The sequence below is a fragment of the Nomascus leucogenys genome, chromosome 25 (genome assembly GCF_006542625.1).
Source record: "Nomascus leucogenys isolate Asia chromosome 25, Asia_NLE_v1, whole genome shotgun sequence".
Classification (NCBI taxonomy): Eukaryota; Metazoa; Chordata; class Mammalia; order Primates; family Hylobatidae; genus Nomascus; species Nomascus leucogenys.
In genome coordinates this window covers 11,303,583-11,316,771 of record NC_044405.1, presented here as the reverse complement: position 1 = coordinate 11,316,771, position 13,189 = coordinate 11,303,583, and positions in this window count along the sequence as shown.

The window sequence follows — 13,189 nt, the reverse complement described above, 5'->3', positions numbered from 1 at the left end:
AAAGTACTCAATGGTGGTAGCTATTATTCTTGTGAGGAATGTCTTTATCAATACTCTCTTTGACAATAAGCCAGGCACTGGATTAAGTACTTTGCACTCAATCCTATGCCTGATCCTGTCAACAAATCTGGAAAAAGTAAGTAGGTCACATTATTTTCATTTTACAAGTCAGAAACAGATTCAAAGAAGTTCAAGTTGTTCAAGTTGATTTGCTCAAAGAGAGAGTTGAAGAATCAGGATTCTGACCAGATCTCCAAAGCCCACTGTCCTGTCTGCCATACTGTCTGACACTCAGGGTCTACGTTGCTGCTTTTAAAGCAATTAGGATGTTGTTTGACTATGAGTTGCGCGTAGCTCACATAACATTTTCCCCATTCAGCTGTAAGCTCCCAAAATCCATGTAGTCTGTTCATTTGTGTGGCAACTTGTAGAGTGGGTTTCCATCTGAACTCTGCCAGCCCAAGAGGTTCTGTGGATGAACCTGAAGGACCCCCACAAAGAACAAGAGCAGTGGTGAGCTCTGAGCCCCTTTCTCTCACCTCAGTTATTTGTTTTCCCTGTCGGGTTTTCATACCATTTCCATAGAAGAAAGGAATCAGCTGAAAGAAAAAAAAAAAGGAAAGAAAGAAAGAAAAAAAGTTAAAGCTCTACAATCTATCAATGCCTGAGCATTCAATGCTGTTAAATAAAAACTAGTTAGAAGCACAGGAATAGCCAATAGATGTGAGAAGTATGGAAGGAGCCAGTGTTCATCACATATTGGTTATTTCTGTATTGTTCACATGAATCTAAAAATTGAATGTTTTCTTTCCAAATGAAGGGCAGCAGAATGCATGCAATATAATGCAGGAGAGATATTAGGTTCATGGTCTTCAACCTCAACCACTGACGTGAGGCCACCTGTTATACTGGGTGGTAAAAGGGGAACATAAAAACTGTTAAAAATAAAACAAACAAAAAGCACACTGAGGCTTATATAATTGAGATACAATAGACCTAAAAAGGGGGTGCAAATGCAGTGTCACCCGCAGATTTCAGACTGGGAACATACTCAAATATAATAGGGCAATGAGAAAACACACTTTCTCCATAGCAACGACCCAAAAACTCAGCTCTGTTCTCATTACCAGGGAACATTTGACAGGAAAACCTTGAGAGGTAGTTTTCCCCCAGAGATTCATCAGGCAGCAGAAAGGGAATGTGGGGGAGAAACTGAAGGAGAATGAGTGCCAGGAGACAGAGTTACCAAGGTGTAGGTGGTGCTAAACAGAACAGGAGTGGAGAGGAATCCACAAGACTTATTTCAGAAATTCCAAAACATTGATGCCATGCAGAATAGCTGATTTCCCAAGTGCTGAATCACTCACCCCCAAACCCAAGCCCTTCTGTACCAAATAAGGAAAACTAAACAGCAAATGATCCACTCTTGACAAGGAGACAACAGCCTGTCCCTCAAAAGAGATAGTGATGTCAGACTAATTTGTCTACTGGATAAGCCAAACATTGATTCCTACAGATGGGCTTTTGCCTACAAGGATCCAGCCCACAGATCACTTGAGGCACTGTGCTGAGACACATTAACTTTCAAGAGAGAACCTCCAGCACAGGAAGAAATCCCCGTGGGAAAAGGACACCAAAACATCCACATGGCCACCTTTTTTATGACATTCTGAGCAACTCGATCAAAGCTGGGGCTACAACTCATTCATTCACTCACTTCCTTTAAGAAGCATTGAGGCTAGACATGGTGGCTCACACCTGTCATTCCAGCTATTTGGAGGCTGACGGGGGAGGATAGCTTGAACCTGAGAAATCAAAACTGCAGTGAGTTATGTGGTGTCACTGCACTCCAGCCTGAGCAACAGAGTGAGGCCCTGTGTCAGAAAGTAAGAAGCACTGAGCTAGACATTATAGATACAAAGATGACACATGGTGCAGGCACTTGAGGGCCCCATCTGGGAAGGCATTTGGTGAGTACTATGATGGAAGGTTGAACAGTGGGTGGGCAACAGATCACTGCAGTCGGGGAGACCTAGGTTTGAATTCTATGTCTGCCACTTCTCCACCTGCCTCAGTGGAGAGAGTAATCATTCCTCCTTTCCAAGACCATTTTCAGGACTTTTGTGTTAGTGTTTGGAAATCTCTCAGCATTGACCTGGACATCTTGTAATTGCTTAAAAAGAGAGATGGTGTGAAATTGTATTCTTTACTTTTACATACAGTGAGGGCATTGAGAACACAGAAAAATGGTCACATAACTTGCTTCTCCATCTGCCCTCAGAGATTCTCTTCTTATGTCTGTAGTCAACAGCTGCCAAGTGTACACAGTAGAAAGGCATGGAACTATCTCCATGGATTTGGACAGCAAATACACAGCGGCCATCACTAGCAACAGCGCCACAGCATAAAATAACATGCCACCCCAGGTAACACCAGAATAATTGGCCAATGCGTGCCGCATGCATTCTTTCTAACAAATCTCTGATATGTGTTATTTCTTTTGCTACATTGTCCAATTGTATCCTAACTCTAGGGCTTAAGGAGCCTACAGTTGAATTCAGCTTAAATTAAGGCTGTTTCCTTTGTTACATCGAAGTGGAAAGGAAACTTCCTAGAGGAAACGTTACAAAAATACCCTCACTGCAAATCACTCCAGTGGAAGGCAGGAGAAGGTCTCAATAAGCAACTGTAATGAACAGCGGCCTCTGGACACACTGTCAAAAATGTCATCTTCTGATGACACCTACCCTGGTTTATCCTCAGTTCATTATTTCTCAGTTTCCAACGGAGACAGAATTGAATTTCAAGGAACCTCAGAACCAGTCATGTGGGCAGGGAATAAGTAATGAGATCGTAAGGCACTGGCTTTCTCAGGAGGTGTTAACTCCCCTCCAAAGACAATGAAGAGACCATCGGACTGAAAGTCAAAGAAGTAGGCTCTGTTTGAGCCATCCATACTATACTGCCTTTCTTCAGCAGGTTACTGCTTGGCTTTCTGCCTCAGTGGTGACACTTACAAAATGGAACCACTTCCAACTGCCCCTCCCCTCCTCATAAGGGATATTGAGTCCGCTGGGTATTTGGTTCCAACACACTAGTTTAAGCTAACATGGGCACGTTGTTGGTAATACTCATGGGTAGCAAATTTCGGCTTCACAAAAAAATAAAACCTGCAACAAAAAAGTAGAAAGGAAGGCCCTCAAATGATTTCTCTCCCTCTCTCTGGGTCTCTCAGCTTTGCCTCTCTCTCTGTGTTTACAGCATTCTGCCCTCCCTCAGAACCCCTACTTTCTCTGCTCCAGCACGCACAAGCCAAGATAGATTGCTCGTAAAGTTAATGAAGCGTAAGTGTCAGGATCCCTCACTTGAAAAGCCTCTTCCAAATAAGTATTTTATTTCCTACTTCACTTTGTATTTATTCTTTTCCTGCAGAGGACCCTGTGTTTTATCTGCCTCAGAAACTGCAGTCTGCTCCTGCCCACAAGGACATGTTGTCAGAGCTTACACAGTTCATGCTTTACATAATTTTCCTTTATGCTACACAGTCCCAAATGTAAATGGCCCCCACATCTGGACCCTAAAAGAAACTGGCTAGACAGCATTTTTGTTTTTTAAATAAACAGAGTTTATATTTTAGAGCTGCTTTAGGTTTATAGAGATATTGAGCTGAAAATACAGCAAGTTCCTATATCCCCCGTCCTTCTGCATGCATTTCCCCTGCTGTTAACATCTTGCATTGATGTGGTGCGTATCTACTATGCTGTGGATGTTCGTGTCTCCTACAAATTCGTATGTTGAAATTCTCACCACTAAGGCGATGGTATTATAAGGTGGGAAGTGATGTGGGAGGTGATTAGGTCAGAGGGGTGGAGCCCTCAGGAATGGGATTAGTGCTGTTATAAAATGGGCCTGAGAGAGACCCCTTGCCCGTCTACCATGTGGACACACAACAAGAAGCCATCATCTATGAACAAGGAAGCAGACACTCTTCCTTGATGGAAGAGTGGGAAGGGCATCTGCTTGATGCCCTTCTTAAGATCTTTAGATTTGCCATTTAAAATCAAGATCTTTAGCTTTTCCCAGCTACTGGAAAAGATGATGACAATTTCATGCTCAGGTTTAGGGGGTAATGAAGGAGATAATGAAACTGGCCTAATTTCCTTGTAGAACTGATGTTTGTGATCTTTTTGAATAAACATAGCAATTGACCCTCCTGGTCTTAAAACTTGAAACTTACGTTTATCTAATTTGAGTATCTTTTCTAGGAAGCTGACCCCCAGACCGTCCAGATAGTATCAAGAAGCTGAAACTCACCAGATCACTGCATTTAGACAACTCCTCTTCCTTACATCCCCCTAATTCCTGATTTCCTGTATGTTATGGTTTGGCTCTGTGTCCCCAACCAAATCTCATGTTGAATTGTAATTCCCAATGTTGGGGGAGGGAGCTGGTGGGAGGTGACTGCATCATGGGGGTGGACTTCCCCCTTGCTGTTCTCATGATAGTGAGAGTTCTCATGAGATCTGGTTATTTGAAAGTGTGTAGGAGCTCCCCCTTTGCCCTTTCTCTCCTGCTGCCATGTGAAGACGTGCTTGTTTCCCCTTGACCTTTCTGCCATGATTGTAAGTTTCCTGGGGCTTCCCCAGCAATGCTTCCTGTATAGCCTGTGGAACTGTGAGCCAATCAAGTCTCTTTTCTTTATAAATTACCCAGTCTCAGGTAGTTCTTATTTTATTTATTTATTTATTTATTTATTTATTTATTTATTTATTTATTTTTGAGACAGAGTCTCACTCTGTTGCCCATGCTGGAGTGCAGTGGCATGATCTTGGCTGACTGCAACCTCCATCTCCTGGGTTCAAGCAATTCTTCTGCCTCAGTCTCCTAAGTAGTTGGGACTGACTACAGGCGCCCACCACCACACTCAGTTTATTTTTGTATTTTTAATAGAGATGGAGCTTCACCATGTTGGCCAGGCTAGTCTCAAACTCCTGACCTCAAATGATCCACCTTCCTTGACCTCCCAAAGTCCTGGGATTACAGGTGTGAGCCACCATGCCTGGCTGGATAGTGCTTTATAGCAATGTGAGAATAAACTAACACAATATATGTAGCTACATTACTTCCTTGCTATATGAACCCCCAATTTGAGACATATCCCATCTCCTTGGCAGCAGTACCCAATTAAAGCCTTCTTCCCTGGTAATACTCATTGTCTCAGTGATTGGCTTTCTGTGTGGTGAGCAGCATGACCCTGGCATTTTGGTAACAATAATGAGGCAGAAATTGGATACGGTTTGAGATTTGCATTGTCTCTCACTGCACCCAGTGCCAGAATGACTCAGTAAAATATACTTACAGAGCAGCACAGTTCAGAACAAAGCCTCCTACCTTTCTGATCAGAAGAGGATACATGACTGACCTCTGGGATATATTTACTCTCTTCTATGGTAGATAGAACAACCACCTCCCAAGATGTCCACATTGTAATCCCCAGAACCTGTGACTATGTTAGGCTATGTAGCAAGTGAGAATTAAGATTACAGATGGAATTAAAACTGCCAATCGGCTGGATCCATTATCCTGGATTACCTGGGTGGCCCATATAATCACAAGGGTCCTTAAATGTGGAAGAGGGAGGCAGAAGTCAGTGTCAGAGTGACGCAACATGAGAAAGACTTGGCCAACCATTGCTGGTTTTAAAGTTGAGAGGGGTCCATGAGTCAAGTAATGTGACACCACTAGAAGCTGGAAGAGTCAAGAAAACGTATAATCCTATAGAGCACTCCAGAGTGAATCCAGTCATACCAACACCTTAATTTTTAGCGAAGGCCACATCAGACTTCTCACCCCCAGAACTGTAAGATAATAATTTTGTGTTGTTTTAAGCCACTAAATCTGTGGTACTTTGTTACAGCAGCAAAAAGAAACTAATACAGTCTCCAGCATTTTGTTGTTACTAGTACCATTGGTTTCTTCTTGAGGGGTGAGGCAATAAGATTCCTGAGGGCAGGGACCCATAGTCTCAGTACATTGCTCTGCACGCATCAAGCTTTCAAGACTTAGGGACTGAGTTCTAACCTCCACCTAAATGCAGATCAACACAAAATGGGCATGTGGAAAGCACTCTAATTCCATTATTACCAATTTTGTCTGCTTCCCCAAATGTTTTCAATGGAATTTCTGAACACTGATGTAAGAGAGAAGAGACTGATATTTAAAATTCTCTTTTCAAGGGACTGCTCATCCATTCTGCCAGTGTATTGGAATTTAGCAGACTGAATTATTTGTGACAGCTGGTATGAAGAAAATGTTTAGTCCTAGCCAGCTTCAAAACGTGCAGGTCCCCAGTGATAGAGATTCAGTTCAAAAAAGAGTTCTGTTTGATGTGACATCTTTAAACTCAAGGAAAATAATGGCACAGATGGACAATAATACACTATAATTTTTTTAAATTATAAAATGAAATGAACCCAGAGGAAACATAATGTAATACCTAACTCGCAGAGACGAACTACAGGTATTCTAATCATAAGAAGAAATATTTGGTTTATTTTGATAGACTTTCATATTCAATATACTATTCATCATGTAAGTTACACAAATTTAGAATGCTAAGGTCTGGCAAATTTCCCAAAATAAGCTATGCAGATTCTGAGTTGTTCCTGGTACCATGGAATCCATCAAGAAAATGCCTTTGTAGCCACAATGTCTATAAAAGGATGGTCTAGAGAGTTGGATATTATGATTAAGGAGATGCTCTTCTTACAGGGTATGGTGCATTGAAAATGACTATAATTCTGACTACTTCTAAATGGTTTATGGCTTTCAACTGAGATTTCTAGTTTCCAGGCCAGACTTATCCAATTTAAAAAGAGGGAAAGTGCTATATGTGCTAGACAGAGTGGGCTAATCTGCTTTCCACTACGAAAAACTTCAGGCTCTATCAAAGTCTGTGGGATTTTTTTTTTTTAATTTCCTCAGAGGGATTCCAGCTTTTACCAAAGCTTGAATACATAAAAGTTATAATTCATTACTCAGCATACCATGTTCCTTCCTTGTATGCTAAGTGTGGATCCTTACTGAGCTCTTCTAAATACCTATTTCTCAATGGCCTCCTGTTCTTGATTGAGTTGTGTCCCCACAGAAAGATATGTTGAAGCCCTAACCCCCAGTTCCAGTAGGTATGAATTTATTTGGAAATAGGGTCTTTGCAGATGTAACCAAGTTAAGGTGAGGTTGTACTGGATTCGAATGCACCCTAGTTCCAATGACCGGTGTCATGTGAAGGCCCTGTGAAGACAGGGACACAGAGGCATCCAGACAGAATGCCATGTGACGGAGATAGAGATTTGGAGTCAGGGATCAGCAAGCCAAGGAGCACTAAGAATTGCTGGCAACCACCAGAAGCTGGGAGAGAGGCATGGAACGGATTCTCCCTCAGAGCCTCCAGAATGAACCAACCTTGTCAACACCTTGATTTTGGACTTCTGGCCTCTATGATTGGGAAAGAATACATTTCTGTTGTGTGAAGCCACACAGTTTGTGGTCATTTTTTTACGGCAGCCCTAAGAAACGAATACACTTTCTGCTAGGTATTGCTTCCAAATTAGATCACTGCTTTTTGCTTAAAGGGTTTTCATTTCCAGAAAAGTCCTCAGAAGAAATTATTATTGTTACTCTCAGTGAAAGTGGAGCTCTCTTATGTAATTGCTGACAAGCCAGTAAGGTGATGGATCCACACTGTTCTTATGCCAACACACACAGGGTGCAATTGCTAGAGGCCAAAGAAAAAAAAATGTGGGCCAACCACAAAGACTGATTTTTACCACATCCACAAGTCTTCCAGCCTCAGATTACCAGTACACAACACATTATAAAGAGACATTTTTCACCACCATAGATTTGTGAAAGGATCACGTACCCGTGGCGTACTATGGATCAAGGCATATCATCAATATTCACAAAAAAAAGGGTTAAGACAGTCACCAAGGCTCATATTTCTCATGCTTGGACTACAGGCACCTGCCACCACGCCCGGCTAATTTTTTGTATTTTTAGTAGAGACGGAGTTTCACCGTGTTGGTCAGGATGGTTTCGATTTCCTGACCTCATGATCCACCTCCCTCAGCCTCCCAAAGTGCTGGGATTACAGGCGTGAGCCACTGCGCCCGGCCTGCAAATTCTTTAGATAGCAAATCTGCAAACTTGGAGAGAGGACTGGGTTCCACCCAGCAACCTATGGAATCAGGGGCTAGGCCTGCTTCAGAGCACAGCAGGAGGGTCCATTGTTTCTATGGTGCTTTCAATTCACGTCTCAAAAGAGGACTTACTGAAAAGACAGTGCCAGAGACTCAGCAAGGCACCTCTATGAACCCAGATTTGCACAACAGCGAGTCTGGAAATGGTGTCCATGTAGAGTACGGAGGGCTTCCAAGTCGGCCTTGGCCTGTGTCCTCAGCAATAGTCACTCATTTCCAGTGCTGTGTGGAACATCCAACTGTCTCTCCTCTTAAAAAAACCAAACCAAAAAAGGCAATTTGCTTTTGACCTAATCTGTCTTGTAATTAGGAAATGTCTTTCCTCCTTTCACACATTCTTTACGAAAGATAAACCCACACCCTCCCACCTCTTGTTTACTCTTCAATCCATGGTAATCTGGCTTTCCACAAAACTCTCAATTCATCGTTACACAATGGCCCTCACCAGCATTGACAAGGCTTCCTGTTGAGGAAAAGAGTCAAACTCTGTTAAAATATTTGAAGGGATTTATTCTGAGCCAAATATGTGACCATGGCCTCGGCAGAGACTCCAGAGATCCTAAGAATACGTGCCCGAGGTAGTCGGTCTGCAACTTGGCTTTATACATTTTAGGGAGACATAAGACATCAGTCAATACATGTAAGATGTATGTTGGAGGGGTAGCGGGGTGAGGAGGGAGACTTCTGGTCATAGGTGAATTCAAAGATTTTTGATTGACAATTTTTTGAAAGAATAAAGGTGGTATCTAAAGACCTGGAATCAGAAGGGAGTGTCTGGGTTAAGATAAGGGATGTGGAGGCCAAGGTTCTTATTATGCAGGTGAAGCCTCCAGGTAGCAGGCTTCAGAGAACAGACTGTCAATGCTTCTTATCAGACTTAAAAAGGTGCCAGACTCTTAGTTAATTATCTCCTGGATGAGGGAAAAGACCTGGAAATGGAAAGCGATTCTCTACAGAATGTAGATTTTCCTCATAAGATACAGTTTTGCCGGGCCATTTCAAAATATGTCAAAGAAATATGTTTTCAGGTAAAATATTTTTATTTCTTTCAGGGCCTGCTATCTGTCATGTTGGTATCTTATTGCTACAAGGAGTTTATTTTGTCAGTCCTAAGATTGCTGTTTTAATGTTAGTGCTGGTTAGTCATGCCTGAATTCCAAGGAGGGTATAATGAGGCATGTCAGACCCTTCCTTCTCATCATGGCCTGTACTGGTTTTTCATGATTCTTTGGAATGCCCTTGGCAGAGATGGGGGTGGGGGGAGGGGTCCATCAGTCAGCTGGAAGGGCTTAGAATTTTATTTTTGGCTTACATTCCCTAGTTACCAAACCAAAAGGGCAGGTTTAGTCCTGATCTCACCTGTCTTCTCTGTGGCATTGAGTCACCTTCCCCTGGACAATTTCTCCTCTCGGGACTTCTGCTGCACCACTTCTCTCTGATCTGATGGTCATTCATAACATCGCTGCATAGCCCCTCTGGTATTGAAGCAGGATATTTTCTTGACTCCTTTGTGGAATTCAAGACAGGGGTGCATTGTTTACTCAGCCCACCCCTTTCTACCTCTCACAGGAGGGAAAATATGAGTGAACAAGTGCAGGAACTGGAGGGAGCACTTTTGAGTGCTGGCAGAAACAAACTCCATTTACTCAGCTTGCCACACTCAACTCCTTGTGGGAGGAAGCAAGTAGGCAAGCAAATACCGGATCTGGCCAGCTGCTTTGGGGTGCCAGCAGGAGCAAACTCTGTGCAGGCCCCATGGCAGCATCCAGGTGGCGCTACCTGAGACCCCTGAAGCCCGAGAGGGCATGTTATAGTGCTATTTCAGCTCTGCCATCCACAGAGGGCTTAAGTGTTAACAGTTCAGTAGGCCCTTTGCCTCGTCACAAGGTAGCTGCCCTCCACCACCAAGGGCAAAGGGCCAGTGTGACAGCCCTTTTTTGGTTGTCTGCATTCGTGGCTCTCAAGCTCTTGTCTGGCTTCCAGGAAAAATGAGGTTGCATGAATGAGTTGAAGGATGGTGAATGCGGAGGATTTTATTGAACAGTGAGAGTGGCTCTCAGGGGAAGGGGAGCTGGAAAGGGGATGGGATGGGCAGGTAATCTTCCCCTTAGGTCCAGCCATCTATGGCCAGACTCTTCTCTGAAGTCAAGCCATCAAGCCATCCCTCTGAAGTCAAGTCACTTCTCTCTGATGTCCAGCCACTTCTCCCCTTCTCTCTGACTGAGTCTGGGGTCTTTATAGCCACAGGATGGGGGTTGGGGTGGGTCATGGGTAGTTCAGGAAAAGGCAACATTTAAGCAGGAAAACGGATAGAAGTTCTCACTTTGGGCCATGGGTTTCAGGCTTTTTGGCTTGAAGGTGGAGTTTTGCCAGAGACCTGTCCCTATCTGCCTGGAATTTCTCTGCCTCCTGCCTCTATCATTGTATCGATATCTCTTTGATATTATGTCTTGTGCAATTTTATCGTGACTCTCCTATGAACTATTCCTGGATGTTCTCATCTAAACCTATAGCTTTAATCAAATCTAATTAAACTAACTACATGTCTCCTATTAGCTCCAGACTCAAGTGTCTCTGGCTGTCAACTGGGTATGTCCATGGGAATATTCAAGGGGCAACTTGAAAATCATCATACTTGAAACTGATACCATCTCTTTCCACTTCCCACTGATCCTTTTCCCATGAGTCCTGTCTCAGAAACTGTTCCAGGCAATGGGGATAAGGCAATGAATGAAATAGTCAAAGCTCCTACCATTTTGGAGTTTTATTCTAGTTGGGAGAGATGAATAATAAATGGGTAAACAAGCATGTAAAACTGTAACTGTCCAGTGGGTTCTCCTTGCCCACTGCCTAGACTGAGCCAATTTATCAAGGCAGGGGAATTGCAATAGAGAAAGAGTCATTCATGCAGAGCTGGCTGTGTGGGAGTTTTATTATTACTCAAATCAGTTTCCCCAAGAATTCGGGGATTGTAGTTTTTAAGGCTAATTTGGTAGGTAGGAGCCAGTGAGTTGGGAGTGCTGATTGCTTGGGTCAGAGATGAAATAATAGGGAGCTGAAGCTGTCCTCTTGCACTGAGTCAGTTCCCAGGTGGGGCCACAAGACCAGATGAGCCAGTATATTGATCCATCAAGTGCAAGGTTTGCAAAATATCTCAAGCACTGATCTTAGGTTTTACAATAGTGATGTTATCCCCAGGAGCAATTTGGGGAGGGTCAGAATCTTGTAACCTCCAACTGCATGACTCCTAAACCATAATTTCTCATCTTTTGGCTAATTTTGTTAGTCCTACAAAAGCAGTCTAGTCCCCAGGATGGAAAGGGGATTGTTTTGGGAAAGGGCTGTTATCATCTTTGTTTCAAAGTTAAACTGTAAACTAAGTTCCTCCCAAAGTTAATTTGGCCTACACCCATGAGTGAACAAGGACAGCTAGGAGTGTAGAAGCAACACAAAGTTGGTTAGGTCAGCTCTCTTTCACCGTAATAATTTTCTTGGTTATAATTTTGCAATGGCAGTTTCAAAACATCACGTGGGGAAACTACTAGAGAAAAACAAGGAGCAGGTGAGTGGATTGAGAGGGATAGAGAACTGTGTTTTATATGGGTGGTGAGGGAAGCCCTTGCTGATGAGGTGATATTTGAGCAGAGGGCTGAACCCATGGAGGGTTGGAGCAAAGTGAGGATCCATCTGGGAGGACTATTACAGGCAGAGTCCCTAGGGTGACAGCATGTTGGGTTGGTTTGATTTGAAGAATAAGGAACTCTGGGTGATTGTGTTACCAGAAAGGGGTCCCAATTCAGACCCCAAGAGAGGGTTCTTGCATCTTGTGCAAGAAAATTAATGGCGAGTCCACAGAGAAAAGTGAAAGAGAGTTTATTAGAGAAGTGAAGAACTAAAAGAATGGCTACTGTATATGCAGAGCAGCCCCAAGGAATGTTGGTTGGCTATTTTTATGGTTATTTTTTAATCACATGCTAAACAGTGAGTGGATTATTCATGAGATTTCCAGGAAAGGGGTGAGGAGTTGCCAAAACTGAGAGTTCCTTTCCTTTTTAGACAATATAGGGTAACTTCTGGACCTTTCCATGACATTTGTAAACTGTACTGGTAAAACTGGCACTGGTGGGAGTGTCTTTTAGCATTCTAATGTACTATAATTAGTGTATAATGACCAGTGAGGATGCCCAGAGGTCTCTGTCATCACCATGTTGGTTTTGACCCACTTCTTTACCACATTCTGTTTTATCAGGGGGGTTTTTGTGACCCGTATCTTGTACCGACCTACTATCTCATCCTGTGACTAAGACTGCCTAGCTTCCTGGAAATATAGCCCAGCAGTCCTCATCCTTATTTTACCCAGCCCCTGTTCTGGATGGAGTCACTCTAGTTCAAATGCCTCTGACAGTTGTGTCAGAGCAGAAGTAGGAGAAAGGGTCAAAGAAATAACATCTCGTTGGCTGTAGCAGAAACTTTGGGTTTTTTATTGATACCAGAAGCCACTGTAGATATGAACTGAATTATGCTTTAAAACTATCTTTTGTTTTCTTTTTTTTTTTTTTTTTTTTTGAGATGGAGTCTCACTTTGTCATCCAGGCTGGAGTGCAGTGACGCAGTCTCGTCCCACTGCAACCTCTGCCTCCTGGGCTCAAGCAGTTCTGCCTCAGCCTCCTAAGTAGCTGGGACTACAGGCGCATGCCACCATATTCGGCTAATTTTTGTATTTTTAGTAAAAACGGGGTTTCACCTGTTGGCTCGGCTGGTCTCTAACACCTCACCTCAGGTGATCCACCTGACTTGGCCTCCCAACGTGTTGGGATTACAGGCATGAGCCACTGCGCCTAGCCTAAAACTATCTTTCTAAATGCCATGTACAGAAGAGGCTGCAGGGCATGTATCAGTCAGAGTCCCTGCAGTGCCCCATTGTCAGA